We start from the raw sequence: 18,565 nt of genomic DNA on the forward strand, positions 1-18,565 counted from the left end.
TAAAAATTGTTGAATATAATTGTTATAAGGCCATAAAATAATAAAAACAAATAACTTAAGGACGAGTACACCAAAAAGTTAAACATTGAACAAAGAAAAAACTACAATCACATGATCAAGTGTGAAATGCAGCGGAATAGCTGCGCTTGATTGTAGTTGGCTTCACAAATAAAAAAGGGGGAAAAAAGCAACAAGAATTTACAAGGCGAATTTAGCACGGTGCGTAGGCAACTGGCTGAGTGGATCGAATTACACCGAAAGAAGTCTGATGAGGAAATGTGGTGATTTCCGAAAAAGCTATTACTTCTACCATTTTTTCAAAAATTATTGTTGCTTTTCCACAATAATTTTTCATTAAAAACGGCCCCAAGCTCAATAAAATTTTTTGAATATATGTAATTGTTATAACGCCATAAAATAAATTTTCATAGATTTTTTAAAAGTCATTTAGGGCGGTTGTTCAATGTCTGATTAGCACAAATCAGAGGTAGAAGCTCCGGTTAAATGCAACGACTGCTTTATCGAAACCCGACATTGAACAACCGGCCCTTAGAGGTCGATACCTTTCGATTTAGGTCAGAAAGTACGATTTTGTAGATTTATGAGTTTTTTAATGACTATTTTTGATTCGATTTCAAAGATATGATCTGAGAAGAGGATATATAGGCCTTTAAAATGGTGTATAATAATCTATTGTTGGACTTGGCTTGTTGGGGTTGTTTATCAGGTAAAATGAAAAAAGCCCGTATTTCTCTTAATTTTTAAAATTTTACCCATAGCTTATTTCCACAATTTCAAAATATGTAGTACTATCTAAAATTATATCTATTTTTAAATAAACTAATAGCTCATTTATTGCAATCGCATAAAAATTGTCGAAGATAGGCGACTTTTCTTAAATACGGCCTTGAATTTATATTGTTTATTTACCGTAATTTCAGATTTTTTGAGCAGTGTGACTAAGGAATTCATCAAATTTAATCAAAATTGATATATACAATGCCAAGCTAATAAAAGCGAGGTAAAAATACGAGTTTTCGGCCTTCGATAATGAAAGATTGAAAGTTTCGTTTTGCGTTAACAATTCCTGAAAAAATTGTCGCATTGCTGACTGCAAAGTCAAGTGCATTTACGGTCCGGCCATTGCGTCAGTGGGAGTAGTTCAAATTTCATATAAATATGTCATCGAAAATGTGCAAACAGCGGTGTTTTGCTTAGGCAATAGCTCTGTGAATTCCTATATTGCTTACTTGGTTTCTACTAACATATATATATATATATATTACATTTATGTATTCACCAGTGGCGGGTATAGGATTTTACATCTTTCGGAAGAAGGTATATGGGAAAATCTAAAAAATAGGTACACTTTCAAAAAAAAAATTTAATTTTTAAATTTGTGAGTACACCAATGTTTTATATATCTTTTTATTCGTAATCTCTTAATAAATCGATTAATATAAGTGTAATTCATGTTCATCAAGTGCTTCAAAAGTTAAACGAGGAATAAACATGAAATAGAAAACAAAAGAATAAGCTGGGTTGAAATTACGCTGTTCAAGTTGTAAACTTTGAAGAAAGATTTTGAAAGTTGAACTCACTTAATTGGGATGTACTAAATTCAATGGCATGCCCTGTTTTACCAGATTGGCACCGGTTTTCGAGATAACGGTACTTGAAAATTTGATTAAATTTTAACTCTTTTATAAATAACTCCCTCAGTTTTGAGATTATTTTACTAAAATTTTGCACATAACATTTTTTTAATATTACCTTAATTATTCCTTAAAATTATCGAAATAGGTTAACATTAACATATAGCTCCAATACAACTGATTACTCAGATATGTATTTTTGCGCAATAACTGTAACTTCATATCTGAATAATAAATTGTATGCGTGCTATATGTTAAATTGAACCTATAATAAATTTTAACCTGTTTAATTGAAGGAGTTATAACGCAAAACAACGTCTCTGATCAATCAGTTGTATGGGAGCTATATGTTTTAGTGAACCGATTTCGATGATTTTATGGAATAGTTAAGGTAATATTAAAAAACGGTTATGTGCAAAAATTTAGTAAAATATCTTCAAAACCCAGGGACTTTTTTTATAAAATAGTTAAAATTTAAGCAAAGTTTCAAGTACCGCTATCTCTAAAAGTGAAGCCAATAGGGTAAAACTGAGGACGTCATTGAATTTAGAAGGCTCCAATTAAGTAAGAGCACTATCAGAACATTTGTCGAAAAAAAGTTGCTTTGATACCACATCATTAAAATTAGTAAATCAGGGTTTTTACACACTTCTAGAGACACATTTTTTGAAGCATTTTACAGGTATATGTAATTTTATAAGGACTAGCAGTTATAGAAAGATTTAGATCGTTTCGACGTATTCTCCAAATGTGCCTTTAATTAAAGTGTTTTTGGAATAGAAATTACGCTCAAGATCGCAGAATATTTTATCTTTAAAAGTTGGTTTATTCTGAAAGCACAGCTCTTACTCAGGTATCAAATTATTCGTAATTGTTTGTAGTATACAATACATACTTAAAAAGTTCTTAAACTTAAATGCTTCAAAAACTATACGCGATAAACCGAAAATTTTGAACATTGTGAAATGTGGAATTACAGACTTTGAGATACTTGCCATTTCGTTATTTTTTAATGCACACTTTCCTTACCTACTACATATGAAGTGTACACATAAGTACTAATTTCACATAAAATTTCCAGTCAGTATATGGTGTGCTTCAAAAGTTATGACATAATTAATTTTTCACCTCTTAAAAATTACATAAAAAATTCACTTGTTTTCATTTTTTTTTTTTTATTTAAACACCTATAATTCAAAAGTTGTGCAGCAAATTGATCCAAATTTTTTTTTAGGCTTCAAGTATACGTCAATGAATTATATCCAAAAGCAACCAGCGTGATATAGTTTCCAACAGTGAAAATAAAGCTAAACAACACCAAGGTTACTTGTTTTTTAGATTTGCCCATATACCGTATTTATACCAATGTAAGAACCGCATTTACAATAAACCGATTTGGCTCAACACATATTTCTTTCGAAAATGTATACCTGTGTCTTTATAGCGCCCTCGCTAAAATCGAATCAAAAATGGGCATTCAAAACTCATAAATCTACAAAATCATATTTTGTGACCTAAATCGACAGGTCGCGCCTCCTAAATGCCCATTAAAAAATCTATAAAAATAGGCAATAATATTTCTCATGAGAACGAATAAAATTAGGGGGAATGGTCATGAAATTTCCAGAAAAAGCATTTTCGATGGGCACCCTAATATATCCTACTAATCCTACTAAATCTATATATACAGGATGTCCCAGAAGTAACGTGCCAAACTTTAGGGGAAAGTAGTTGGCGGGGTGAGCTCCCTGATAAACAAAAAATTTTCAGGTAAAAGTGTCACCAAGACGATCCAACGGAATTTTTGAACTCGATTGATCTTCCAGAGAGACCCCACATACTGAAACTGAAAATAGGTGTGACAATTATCATGTTGCGGAATATTAATCAGCCAAAACTTTGGAACGGCACGCGACTCGCATTTAAGAAATTGATGAAGAAAGTAGTGTAAGTAAAGATTTTAACGTGGCCCTTCAAAGGTGAAGAGTTCCCATGATTCCAACCGATACACCATTTCAATTTAAAAGATTGCAATTCCCAATTCGATTGACATTCGAAATCACAATCAATAATGCTCCAACTCGAACTTTGGAAAAATATGGTTTAGATTTAGATGCGGATTGCTTCTCAGATGTTGCGTGTTCCTGTGTCGGCAAACCAGATATCCTTGATATCTATGCAGACTTATTACATAACCAAACACATATGAAACGTATACTTTGTTTCGTTAATAATTTATCATCCATAAAACAGGAATATGCCACAGCAAAGCGTGGCAGGGTACAGTTAGTCTTCTTCTATATATATAAAAATGTTGTGTTCGTATGTCACGGTCGTCAAAACTCGAGAACGGCTGAACCGATTTGAATAATTCTTATTTTGTATTGTTCGGTATAATACCAGGATCAATGATATCACAAAAAAATTGAGGGTTGCCACCTATTTGAAAATGTTTAAACCCAATTATGTTGATAAGATAAATGAAATGTTGCAATGTGGGTACAAAATTAAATAGGTTTAAGAAAGATAACTGCTGGATATACTTTTGAGGAGGGTTGCCACCTATTTGAAAATTTTAACTCAGTTAAATTGATAAAGTAAATAAAATATTTACATGTGGGTGTACACTAAAGAGTTTTAAGAAGGCTTAGAGCCGAAAATATTTTTGAAGAGGGTTGCCACCTGTTTGAAAATTTAACTAAATTTAATTGATAAAATAAATGACATATTACAATATCGGTATCAAATAAAGGAGTTTAAGAAAGATGGTTGTTGGAAATATTTTGGGGGAGGGCTGCCACCTATTTAAAAATTTTAACTCAGTTAAATTGATGAAATAAATTAAATATTGCAATGTACGTTTCAAATTAAATAGGTTTAAGAAAGATTACTATTGGAAATGTTTCTAAGGAGGGTTGCCACCTATTTGAAAGTTTTAACTCAATTAATTTGATAAAATAAATGAAATATTGCCATGTGGGTATCAAACTAACGAGTTTTAAGAAAGCCGAAACTACGTTTGAGGAGGGGTACCACCTGTTTGAATATCTAACTAAGTTTAATTTATAATTAAAGAGGCTTAAGAAATATGACTGTAGGAAATAATTTTGAGGAGGGCTGTCACCTATTTGAAAACTTTAGCTCAGTTGAATTGATAAAATAATTGAAAAATTGCAATGTGGGTAATAAACTTCAGATTTTTAAGAAGGCTTGCAGCCGAAAATATGTAGGAGGAGGGTTGCCCCCTGTTTGAATATTTAACTCAATTTACTTGATAAAATAAATGACTTATTACAATAAAGGTATCAAATTAAAGAGGTTTAAAAAACATGACTGTTGGAAATATTTTTAAGGAGGTTTGCCACCTATTTGAAAATTTGAACTCAGTTAAATTGATTAAATATATATATATGTATCGAACTAAAGAGTCTTAGGAAGACTTACAGTCGAAAATATGCTTGAAGAGGTTTTCCACCTGTTTGAAAATAGAACTCTATTAAATTTATAAAATAAGTGGTATGTTATAATATGGGTTCAAAACGAAAGGTATTTGAGGAATCTTGATTTGGAAATACCCTCAATATAATTATGCAATATGTAAAAGTAGACTGAAAATATTTGAATTAAATAAAATATTAAATAACTGGTTCGAAACGGAAAGCGTCTGGGAAAGCTTTACTAGGGACATTTATTGTTAATGTTTTCACTTACCAAATCCGGACAGTTTAAATGAAGAGAGAGTTTACAACATCTTATCAAACGAAATGATCACATTATCAACAAAGAGTTGGTATACAAATTACGCACTGAAAAAAACTAATAAAGGACTACTGATACAAATGAAAAAATTATAAAAAGCGTAACAAATACATAAAAACATCCCATGAAATGAAATAATGAAAACTTAAAATTGTTATCACCATTCCCTTACATTAGGGATGGGCGGCAGAACAGCTCGCGCGCAGCAGCGCGGGCAAGCAGGTGCCTGATGCGGGGTAAAAATTTAAAACCGAAAGGGTAAGCAATAGCCGTATAAGTGTATTAACCCATTTTATGCAATGAATATTGCCAAAGGCTATTATATTCACCTCTTTGTTTATAGAGGAACAATTTCTAACTATATTTGTAGTAAAAATAATTCAACATCATGAAATGCCGACCAATTAAATTTTTTTTTTATTAATAAATCAATAAAGTTTAAATTGATTATACATATGTAAAAAATAGTATGTGCTAATTCATACTGGCGAACAATAACGTGTTAACGTGTGCTTGCTTGCGCATGTGTTCGTAAATAAGAGAGCCGAGCGCTGCTACTAGGCTCAGTCGGTAGAAAACCGTCATATAAAAAGGTTGTTTTGCGCATGATTGTTCTTTTTTTCCAAGCAAATTTCTAATGAAAAATTATCTGCGCAAGAACAACTCCTCCCTTTGAAAATTTGCGACCAACTGAACCTCAGTATATCCAGTAAACAAACTTAGCAACTTTTTTCCACCAAATTTGGTCCCCATAAAGGACTAGTGTTGCAAGCAACGCTTTTTCGTCAAAAAGGGTGTTGTTCAGCAATTTTATGTGGTAAAAATTATTTTAGCACTGGAAAAATGGATAGAAAAATATTGCAGTGCGATTGAACATCTCAGGTTTAGCTGAAATATAAATGTATTAAGAATAATTATTTTTCTAATAAATACTTTTTTTTTTTATTTTAGTGTCGAGGTCGTTGAACAAATATTTTTAATTTAGTATTTAAGTTAATTGTGAAATATATTGATTGCACAAATTAAGTTATGGGCATGATAAAAACATAGTAAGGTAAAACCGTTCTCTCAATTCGTCGGCCATGATTTTTTTTTGAAGTTTGCCAACATTTTAAAATAATATAAAATTGAGCGTAAAAAAAAGGAATTGTTCAAAGTTGTTGTTTGAGATTAATTGCGTTTTTTTACTCATTTCCAGTAAAATCCAGTAAAAGTTTTTACGAATTTTATTGTTTTGGCGTTTTCGTACGGAAAAACTTGCAAAGTAGGGGAAATTGAGAGAGCGAAAATTGACAGTTGAAGTTGGAAGTTTTTACTGGATTTTACTGGATAAATTTTTACTTGTAAGAATTTGCCAGTACGAAAAACAGCTGATCGCATGTTGCTGGATGAAATTTAAACTAATAAGGAAGCTGTTTGTGGGTTTTTATTGTTGAAATTCACAAAATAAACCTATTTAAATTAGAGCTCTCGATTTTGTTCGCACATTTTCAAACAGCCCGGGTATATGAGCAGCGAGTACTCGCACACTTGTTCAATGCTCATTACTCGAAAATTTTCGAGCATGAGCTCGAGCAATTCGAGTTTTTTCGAGTAATTTGAGCAATGTTTTTTTTTATTATATTGACATTTTTGGTAGCAACTTTTTAAATTTTTCAAATTATTGATATATAATGCAAAGATTGTTACATTGGTATTTAATAATATAATTTATTTAACATGAATTAGAAAGCAGCTGCTGACAAATACAATTTACAAATTTTCTTTTGTTTATGATATTGTTCAAAAACTCGAAAATTTTGAACAAACATTTGAGCAGTTGAGCAATGAACCAGTTTCGAGCGAGTATCGAGATACTCGCATTGCTCGATACCCGGGTATCTAGAGCTCTAATTTAAATACAAAATATACTGTTTTATTAGGAATTTGCTGCGAATAAACAACCAATTTATCAGCTGTTCATGAAACTTGCAAATTATTACTGGAAAAGCGTTCACGTACTTTTTTGCAAATATTTTCTATGAGAGCGAATTCTTAGAAATAAAGTTACTGGAGAGTTGCTGGCAAGTTAATTTGTAAAAAAACACAACTATTGAAAATGAGAATGTGTGTGTGAGTTTGTGTGTAAAATTTTAAAATTAAATTGCTTGCAAACGTCAAGAATTTGAAAACTTCCCCTCAACGGTTCTACCTTCCTATTTTTTATCATGGTTATGGGAGCGATTTATTCATAGAATTGGAAATAAGGTTGATGATATACTATAAATAAATTGTGAGTCTGCGAAAATATCTTTTCAGCATATGAATATACTTCTTAACATTTTCCCCGAAATTTTACATACAGGCTCGAAATTATGCCAGTAACATTCAAATATCGTCGCTTGGATGGAAAATTTCCGTAAGCGTTATTTTGACAGATTTTAGTTAAAGATATAAAAAATGTTATCACATTTGGCGTATACGACAAAATTTTATTAAACTCATAAATGGTTGACCGTAAACTAAAAAATAAGATTATTTAAGAATTTCGTGAACTAGTACATATCATTCTCCGACACTTTGGAGAAAATATGTAGTCGAGTTTCAGAGAAATTGCACTCCAAACTTCAATTGTGATTTCCCGAAACCTTCCGAAAGTAACATGCAACGCTTTTATCTAGGCGGCGATATAACATTTAGCTAAAATATGCATCTAAATAAATTATAAATGGCATTATTTTCGCAGTTGTAGTATATGCCAGGCGAGTAACAGATAAATACATACATATGTAAGTATACCTAAATTACCACGTTGAGCTTAAATAATAATCTCTCTCTTATTCATTAATTCTATATACGTCAGGACCAATGCCCGACGCAGTTATGTCTTTATTTAATAACGGCTCTATGACAAAATATTCAGGAAATATATTTCATTTCATTTCATTTATTAAATTAGTACAATAAGATATAATCTTTTATAGTACAACAAATTGCTGATTTAAATATAAACAAAGAGAAAAGCATACGTACATACATTTGCAAACTTAAGAACAAAAACAAGGACAAATAAATAAACTAACATTATAATTATAATCCCTAAACAATAAAGATCAAGAGTACTAAGGAATACGATAAGAAATAAAAACATACAAAGATAGAAAATAAATTAAGAATGTTGATAAAGATTGATAGGTAAAGATAGATGGCCAGTCCATTAGATTTTTATTTACTTCATTTCATACATTAATATTGACCTGATTTTTTTTTTTTAATATATCAGGAATAAATTTTTTAATAAAAAACTATTTCACTTAAGCTTAACCAACTTTTAGTTGCTCGGAGCTAATTTTGGAACGCTTCATGAAATATTTTCATAGACGGTAAATGCAATCCTGGGTGCATCGTTAATAATAATAATAATAGATTGGCGCTTACACATATGTTAGTGTTTGGCCGAGCTTCTCCTCCGATTTGTGGCGTGCGCCTTGATGTTGTCACACAAAGCGGAGGGACCTACAGTTTTACGCCGACTCCGAACGGCGATTGTATTTTTATGAGAAGCTGTTTTTCATCGTTAATGAGCTGAAAAACCAAAACAAATTAAATTTGTGGAATGGAGCCGTTTGAAATGGCCTTTACAAACGGCAATGGAATTCCGACATTATTCAAGGAATCGTGAATATAAGCTGCCTTCCATTTGGCATATTTGCGGGTTAAACCTTCAGAAAGTTACAAAAAAAAACATTTTATTTTTTTTATATATTATATATTATATTTTTTTTGTACACCAAAAAATTTCTTTAAACCAAATTGCGCATGCAGTTTGTTGATCTTATCTTCACGGTTACCGAAATCACCAAGCTCAACGTAGTGATTAGCCCTCTTGCCCCAGCCACCGGTTGGTGTTGAGCTTGAATGGCCACAGGTAGTTGGATGCTTTCCTGAAGTGGGATCCAACAGTGAATATTTCGTGCGCTAAATAATCAACGCACTTAACATCGTGCGCTTTGTGCAATTTGCGTTCGATCACAAAGTTGTCAGAGATTGGGCCACGTTGATGGTTGTGCTTGACAATTCTAGGTTTGTAGATCAATTCACGAACTGATTTAAGATTTGGATAACCCCATGTGATATAGGATTCGGCAATGCGTAGCATATTAACGGTTAAATTTGATGAGCAAACCGTGGTTAATGTGGCACTTTTGGTGCAACTTTGTTAATACCGCGGATACAGATCACAAAAGCCAATTTGCCTTCCGCAGTCACGTAGAATGAGCCGCATTTCTTTGCCAGGCGGCGCAACTTATTCTCACGGCGTCCATCACGGAGACATTTCTCAGCATGCACCAAGTTTTCACGTTTGCGGAGTGCAATCACAGCAGAGCGTTTTAGTTTACGCTTGATCAGGGTAGCACGTTTGCTGACCTGCTTCTTGCTGAACTTCAGCTACGACTCGGGGACAGCAGGCAGCTTCCTGGAAGGTTGTTTGCCCTTTGCTTCGGGCTTCTTAAAAAAAATTCGCCAAATGTTTGGAGCACATCTTAAATAACGCCACTCGATTTATAACATTTCTATTAAGCACAATTTCATTTAATTAAATACTTTTTTAATACATAGATATGCTGCAACCAGGCACTTACTTTCCCGAATTCCATCTTGCTTATCGGCATAATTTTCCAAATGTGCCTGCGCTGCTACTTCATACTAATAATTTCATTTTCAAACTGCGCCTTCTTTGTTGCCTCAACATATCCTAAAAATACATAAAATTTACATTAAACAATAAAAATCGCAAAAATAGCAAATAAAAGACTCCCTTCGCTTTGTTTTGTTGTCAAATTTCTGAGAAATGTGAATTCACCACGATGCAATACAGAAAGACCAAGGACCAGGGATGTAATTTTAAGTAAAAATAATAGTCAGTGGCAATGCGCAGAGCGTTCCGAGTAGCAAAATTAATTTGTATCAAATATAACATTAAACGGTGGTTACAATACACTTTTTAATAATATTAATCAGAATACATACAGTATATGGTATTTCTTTCAAAAATTAATGCACTATATGCATATTTTTTTTTAATGTTTCTTAAGTTTCTTTCTTTGGTACTGAAAAGCAACCACGCGTGTAAGAAATTGTGCGCTACGTAAAATTTCACCTCTGGAAACTTTACCCCCATAAAGCACTTCACCACAGTTTTTTTACTAGATATACTGAGAACTGAACGCTGACAATGCAAAAGTGAATTACAAAACAGAGAATATGCGCGCAAGCAAGTCGGTACTCACCACCAGTGTTGCCATTTCTGTTTCTGTCGTCCCGCCAGATTAATAAACAAAAATCGCTAGAATCCTGCTAAATCATTTAAATTCTGTAAACTCCTATGAAAAAAGTTTCTTTTATAATTTAGCAGTTAAACTTTATTGGATAAAATTAGAGATCATATGTTTATAAAAAACCATCAGTTTTTTAACAAAAACAAAATTGGAACTTCGTTATATGGTTTTATAACTAGTATTGGGATTTTGTGGCATTAAATAAAGTATAAAAATTGGTCATACGAATGTCGAATTAAAATCTTCAAATCATCAAAAATATATAGATATGCATACATACAGCTTTTTTCATGTTAGCTGAGCCGAAGATACCTAAAAATATTCGACAACTATATAATACTATTAGAATACCTTCCCCGCCATGTTCAGTGCATATTTAGTGCATATTTAGCAGGGACGTGAACCGGATGAAAAATTTGTCTGTTCGGTTCAGCGTTTCGAACCGTTTTTGCACTTTTGGATTTTTTCGTCAAAGCGGTTTTTTTAGTCTTTGAACCGGGGTTTCGGTTCGGTTCAACGGTTCGAAAAACAAACAAGTAACAAAGTCTAAGTTCGGGCGGAGCCGAACATTAAATACCCGGCGCTAGTATTAAATATATGATTTTCACCTTTCCGAAAGCCACCGAAACATGGTAAGCCGGGGTGTATCAATTTTGAGTATTTAGCGTCCTTAAATTTCGAAATATTGAAGTTTCAAGCATTTCTGAAATTTACCGTTATATGAAAAGCGGCCTCAATTTTAGTCTGATTTCAATAATTTTTAACGATTTGCTTTTATGTGGCAAGCACAATAGCCATACCGAGTTTGGTATAAATTGGTAGACCGGTTACCGAGGTACATATATGTGATCACAAGTGGGCGGAGCCACGCCCGTTTTCGAAAATTTTTTCATAAACGTATTTCTTGGCAAAGGATTGTCGCAAGCATCAATTTTGAATAAACCTTTATATGGGAGATAGGCGTGGTTATTGTCCGATTTTGCCCATTTTCAAAACCGTCCTACGCCCGAAAGAAGTGCACGTACAAAGTTTCGTTAAGATATCTCAATTTTTACTCGAGTTATCGTGTGCACAGACGGACCGCCGGACGGACAGACAGTCACCGCTTTATCGATTTCTCTTTTCATTCTGATCACTTATGTATACATTTGTCTATATCTATCTCGATTCGTTTTACCTGTTACAAACAACCGTTATGTGACCAAAGTTATAATACCCTTGTGCACAAGTGCGCTCGGGTATAAAAAATAACGCGCAAGTTTAAGTGTCAAGTGTCAAGTGTAACAACGCGCAAGGTTAAGGGTCAAGTGTCTGTCAAATGAGAAGGGTTGCCTTTACATTTAATATTGTCTCATGGTAAACAAACATGGTAGGTATTAACATGTTTAACAAAAAGAAAAAAAGTGGGTACATTTATCTATTAAAACTTGGTTGAAACGAACCTTTAAACCTTTATGGAAAGTGGTTCGGTTTTCGGTTCGGCTCAAACATTTTTGGACAATTTCGGTTCGGTTAATGGTTCAGTTAATTAATAGAAAAAAGCGGTTTTCCGGTTCAAAACCGGTTCGGTTCAAAACCGGTTCACGTCCCTGATATTTAGTGCATTTTATTCTGGATACGAAAATCTTTATACACATAAGTATATACATTAGGGTGGTCCAAAAATACAAGTGGAAAAGTAAAGTCGGAATTTTTATGCTCTCACCCCCTAGGATTGTTCTATATCGAAAAAAAGTATACCCCTATTTTTTTATTTTGAAATCAAAAAATATTTAGAGGTCGCTCAAAGCGCTCAAAGTTTTCCATGTATTTTTATATGGGGAAAAAACCACTTTTCGTAGAAATGGTATAGAATTCTTAAAAATCAATATTTTTCTATGAGAGAACTCAATTTGTCTGCAGCAGATTCCCAATAATAATACTCAAATTTTATTTAACCATTTTTTCATCGCAACTTTAATTTATAGGTCCGCCAAAAACCCACAAAAACCCCGAAAAATTCAATGGGGGGACCAATAAAAAATCGTTAGTATTAAAAAATGGTTAAATAAACAATTGGGTCTTATTACTGAAGGTCTCCTGAAGAGAACCAGAGTTTTCCGATCGAAAAATATTGGTTTTCAAGAATTCTATACCATTTCTACGAAAAGTTGTTTTTTCCCATATAAAAATACATGGAAAACTTTGAGCGCTTCGAGCGACCTCTAAATATTTTTTGATTTCAAAATAAAAAAATAGGGGTATACTTTTTTCGATATAGAACAATCCCAGGGGGTGAGAGCATTACAATTCCGAGTTTACTGTTTTTGGACCACCCTAATGTACATACGTATGTGCATATTGATGCATATTAAATTGTACTGAAAACAAATTTTTGATGTTTTGATTTGTCCCAAGTTTTGGTGCTTTTAGGAAAGTTGGCAGCCATGGGGTCTCACATTCGTGAGTACTCACATATACTTCTTCTCTCGTTCCGATCACACATACACAGACTTGGGCACTACCACAAACAAACGTTAGCTAAAAGTGAGAATGTATTGGTGTATTTAATTAATTTACATGCTGTCGCGTTACGCTCTTGCTTGTATACATCCTGCAAAAAGTGGGTCTAGGTTAAGTACTAGTATAGGACCACACTACCTTGTAACCAACACTAGTAACCAAAATGGTCCAAATATATGGAAAAAATATGGTTACATTAATATTGCGATGTCATTGGGCCTGACCACCTCTGGTCCAACGCTGCATAACATGGGACCACTTCTGGTCCACCACTGCTAACATGGGACCACCTAGACAACTACTCCTTTTGGGCCATGGCACATTTGGCAACCGAATAATATTGACGATCAGCACCGAAGAGGTGGTGTTCAACACATATATCAGTTTTTTACGTTATAAGTGGTCCAGGTCAGCATAACAAGTTACTAGTATGCATCCTGGTCCTTTTGCTCATACTTTAAAACTACGACCCAGTGGACCACCTGATCCTCAAATTTTTGCAGGGCATCTCTTTGAGCGTGTGCTCGTTCTCTGCCCATGCCTGCACATACAGATGCAATTCGCGCAAAATTTTCTGTTTCCCCCCCGGGCATAATTACCTCACCGTATGTGCACATTGTGCCCATCGCTACCTAGTCCCCTTTCAGACACGTCAAGTCTTGAAAGCCATTTTTATCGCATTCTCTTTTGTGTTTTCCCTTTGCATCCACACGCGCCAAGTTTTATTGAATTCAAGTCCTTGGATCTTTAAATGGGAAGCAACGAAAAGAGCAAAAGAGGACGAGAAAACTTGAAACGAATTGACGGTACGGAGGTATCTGTACTCTTCCCCTCTCTTCCCACCTCCTTCGCCGACGAACGAGCAGACTTGAAAGCAAGACTTGACGTGTCTGAAAGGGGACTTACATTATAAAATAGTTAAATTTTAACCATAAACAAATTCGTTTGGAGTCGCCATAGCCTACTAAGTATATTGCGAGTAAGGAAATTTTGAATAACAATAGATAATATTATTATGATTATGATTATTATTACTATTGTCAACTCCTATTATATGCGCAAACAAACATTCCCAAACTAAACCTAAAGCAGAAGGGCATTTACGATCGCATGATGCAAGTGTTAACATAATAAGAGCTGCAGAACTGAACCACTCAGGAACAATTTTTAAAAGCGCGTGTAATTTCTGGCATGTGCGATAACATCGACATCACCGGTAACAAAAACCTCGAAGTCTGTTTTGCCTTTTTCAAGTTGGATAACGGACGACAACAACATCAAATAAACAGTCAGGGCATTCGCACCTTGGCACCCAGGTCCCTGTTGCCGGTTGTAATTTCGAGAAAGTAGAGAATTTCATTTACTTGGGAACCAGCATTAACACCGATAATAATTAGTCTGTTCCAATAGCAGTCCGGTTTACAGGATTTAGTCAGAACTTACAGGAAGTCGTTCCTATTGACATAAAACCTGTAAGTGGGAACACTTTTGAGAGAGAGTAACTGAGTAACTGTTCCTAGTCAGAAGTTACAGGATTTAGTCCGGAGTTTTTTTTCCTGTAAGTTCATGAAAAGTATCAAACGATCAGCTGATTTACATGTGCAAACAAAAACAGAAAGCGGTGAAAGCAAAGAACCTTATATTTGTTAAAAAATAGAAGTAAACAATGAGATTTCTGAATATGTGTAGATTTTAATAATTATTTAGTGATATTTCAGCCAAACCAGTGTTGCACCAATGACATGTAAACAAACCGACTGACGTTTTTACAGGAAATAGTGCTTTTTGCGGTCCCGTGCACTTCTGCATGTGCTCTCCCTTTACTCTCACTTGAGAGAGTAAAATTGTAGTTTGACAGTTCCACAGGTTTTAGTCCGAAGTTCAAAGGAACAGACTAAATGTCAGCATATAAATCCAACGCAGAATCATTCGAGCCAACAAGTGCAACTTTGGACTGAGTAGGCAATTCGAGAGTAAAGTTCTCTCTCGACGAACAAAAAACCAAACTCTATAAGTCACTCATCATGCCCGAGCTGGTTTATGGCGCAGAAGCATAGACAATGACAAAATTCGATGAGGCGTTTCTAGGAGTATTCGAGAGAAAGATCTTAGGAAAGATTTACAGGCCTCTTCGCCTTGGCGACGGGGAGTATCGCAGACGATGGAACGATGAGTTGTATGAGCTTAGTGCAGCGAATGAAAATACAGCGGCACCGTTGGCTTGGACATGCCATCAGTGTTGCCGTTTTAGTCCTTTGGTGGCTAGATTAAGCTACCATATACTTTTTTGGCCACATAAATTTAAAATTTCCCCTAGCCCTTTGGAGAATTTACTCATACTTGGCCTGAAAAAGTTGTATATGTTTAATTCGATCTCATTATTTTTTTCATTAATTTAAGAGATGAATTTTTAAACTTAGAAAAACTGATGTATATCGTTGCCTCAATATACGAAGGCCCTAACTCATATTGTCGCTGAAATACAAAAAGCCGTAACTAAGTAAAAATCCAAAATTCCTTTTTTGATTGTTTATGATGCATTTCATCGAATTATAAGTCCTCACACTATTTCAAGCAATAAACAATTTTAGTCAGTTACGGCTTTTTTGCGTTTCAGCGACTATATGAGTTATGGCCTTTCTATATTAAGGTAATGATATACATGTTTGTATTGTGTGTTCCTTACGTTTTTGTACATACATACTGTAAAAGTGTTAGGACTGTTAACTTATCTATTAACGATTTAACTATAGTTTAAAATAAATAAAATTAAAAAAAAAACTTTTTAATATACAACGCTTTTATAAATGGACTAAAAAGTAGAAAATAATATTTCTCAGTCCCACAGAATTTGTTTTGATAACTTTTGATTTTGAAATTTTAGCAAAAGTCATTATAAACAATTAATGACATTGAAAACGAAAAACGTTTAGCGCATGCAGTACAAAGCATTCGATTTCATTGACAATAGTCAAACTACATAATATTCTACAGCGAAAGTACAAATTTGAGATCGATTTTAAGCGGTCGTTATTCATATGCCCACATGCATACATACATATGTTACTTTTACTTAATTTACTTATTTGTTACTTAATTGTTTATAATGACTTGCTAAAATTTCAAAATCAAAAGTTATCAAAACAAATTCTGTGGGACTGAGAAATATTATTTTCTACTTTTTAGTCCATTTTTAAAAGCGTTGTATATTAAAAAGTTTTTTTTTATTTGATTTATTTTCTACTTTTTAGTCTTAGCTTTAAAAAAATTTGCAATAGATATTAAAATAAATCAACTTGCAATGAAAGAGCACAGAAGATTATGCAAGCAAAATGTTGTTTGCTCACATTTAGTATATGCCTACATATGTACATACATACATATAGCAGCAATTAATATCATTTAAAGAAATGGCGTGTCGTCCATTCCCCCTGTAGCGTATGTAGTGGATATTTTTAACTTCTTCTGGCAAGGCGACATCTATCTTTAGAGTTTTTCTAATTGTATGCATGAGAACTGCACCTAAAGTAAAGTTACTTGCATCTGTGACAAGTGTAAACGTTTTACTAAAATCAGGGTGTATAAGTATTGGGTAGTTCTTAATTTCTCAAAAGCAGCTGTGTAATCCTTATCGTTAATATTTACTTTCATTCCTTGCTTTAAATACTTAATCATGTGGTATGCAACGCATGAATAACACTAATTTACCAATTTTTAGTTTCAAACGAGTACCTCGATAAAAAAGTGCTTCCTAGCACAATTTGGGGTCGCTGAAAACGAAAATGACACTCATTTATTTTTCTCAAGAAGCGTTTCCGCGATTTCCGCAAAAAAAAGTGGTTTTCGTGTCTTATTTCAGTTTTTCACCGAAATCTCCGAGGAAGTTGATGTTATGAAGCAATGTTATACATTTTTAGAAAGGTACAGACCTCCTCTTTACAGAAATATGTCGTCGTTAGTAATCTAGTGATTATTACTTCCACAGCAGTCGTTCAAAGTTAAAAAAGGTAATTTTTTGAGATTTTTTGGAAAATATTGAAATTTATCGACGTTTTACTGTTGATTACAAAATTTTTTGTCCGATACATGAAATTTTTAGTTCAAAATAATTTTATAACAAACAAGTCAAGCTAAAGATTGTCTAAATCGGACGAAAAATGTTGAAGTTATAACGTATTTTGTAAACGTTGTACGGGGGAACAGAAATATCTCCAGTCGGTAAAATGCGTTTCTGCTTGAGCGACATTGAACTTCCGCTATATTTTTTTGCCCCGCTAGGTAGTTGACAAACGTCATCGGATTTCGTTTCGTACTTTTGTTGGACAGTTGTTCCTTTTGTCTGCTCTCGTATTTTAGAATGACGTTTTTGCTCTAAGGAAAAAGCCCAAAATGTGCAATCACTCACCGGATAAGTTTTGCTTTATTTGTGGTTTGTACATATTCAAACAAAGTGCTCGGAAAAAATTAACCACAAACATTTTAACTGCTTATGAACAATATTTTGGAATTCAAGCCAAAAATCCGGATAAACATTTGACTCCAAACTCTGTATGTGCCACATGTTTTGTACGAGTAAGCGCATTCAGCAAAGGCAAAAAGAAGTATTTATCTTTCGGAAAGTCGTGCGAATGGAGAAACCCGATTGATCATGGTACGGATTGCTACTTCTGCCTAACCAAAATCCAAGGAGGAAAGAAGTACAAAGCTGTTTATCCCAATGTATCATCAGTGACAACAACTGCACCACATTCTTCTGTGTACCCAAAACGCGAACCACCAGCACTGAAAGAAGAAGAAATTAGTTCGCAAGGAACTATATTTTCGGATTCAAATTCCAGCGTTTATTCAGGATCAGCGAGTCAGAAACCGAACCTGATGAATCAATTGGCCCTAAATGATCTGTGTCGTGATTTGAATTTATCAAAAGAAAAATCTGAATTACTCGCATCACGCTAACAAGAACGTGGGTATTTGGAATCAGAGACAAAAGTAACTTATTTCAGAAATAGTAACAAACAATTCGAACAATATTTCTCAACAACAGATGACTTTCGCTACTGCAACAATGTTAACGCGTTCTTTGCCGCATTTGGAGAAAATCATAACTCGGACGAATGGCGTCTATTTATTGATGGTAGCAAAGATATTGTGAAAGCTGTTTTACTTCATAAAGGTAATAAGAAACCTTCCATTACCATTGGCCATTCTACAAATTTACAAAATATTTTATTTATTACAGGTGCTCGAATGTCGGTGAAATTGCACCTGCTCAATAGTCATTTGGACTTTTTTCCACCGAATTTGGGAGCTGAGAGCGACGAACAAGGCGAA

At 33.8% G+C, this 18,565-nt stretch overlaps 1 pseudogene; it reads right to left on the reverse strand.

Annotated features, from left to right (window-relative positions):
* Positions 1-9,109: 9,109 nt before the first annotated feature.
* LOC118749124 lies at positions 9,110-9,908 on the reverse strand (annotated as a pseudogene).
* Positions 9,909-18,565: the final 8,657 nt, after the last annotated feature.

The sequence above is a fragment of the Rhagoletis pomonella genome, unplaced genomic scaffold (genome assembly GCF_013731165.1).
Source record: "Rhagoletis pomonella isolate Grant_MI unplaced genomic scaffold, Rhpom_1.0 Rhpom_scaffold_00014, whole genome shotgun sequence".
NCBI lineage: Eukaryota > Metazoa > Arthropoda > Insecta > Diptera > Tephritidae > Rhagoletis > Rhagoletis pomonella.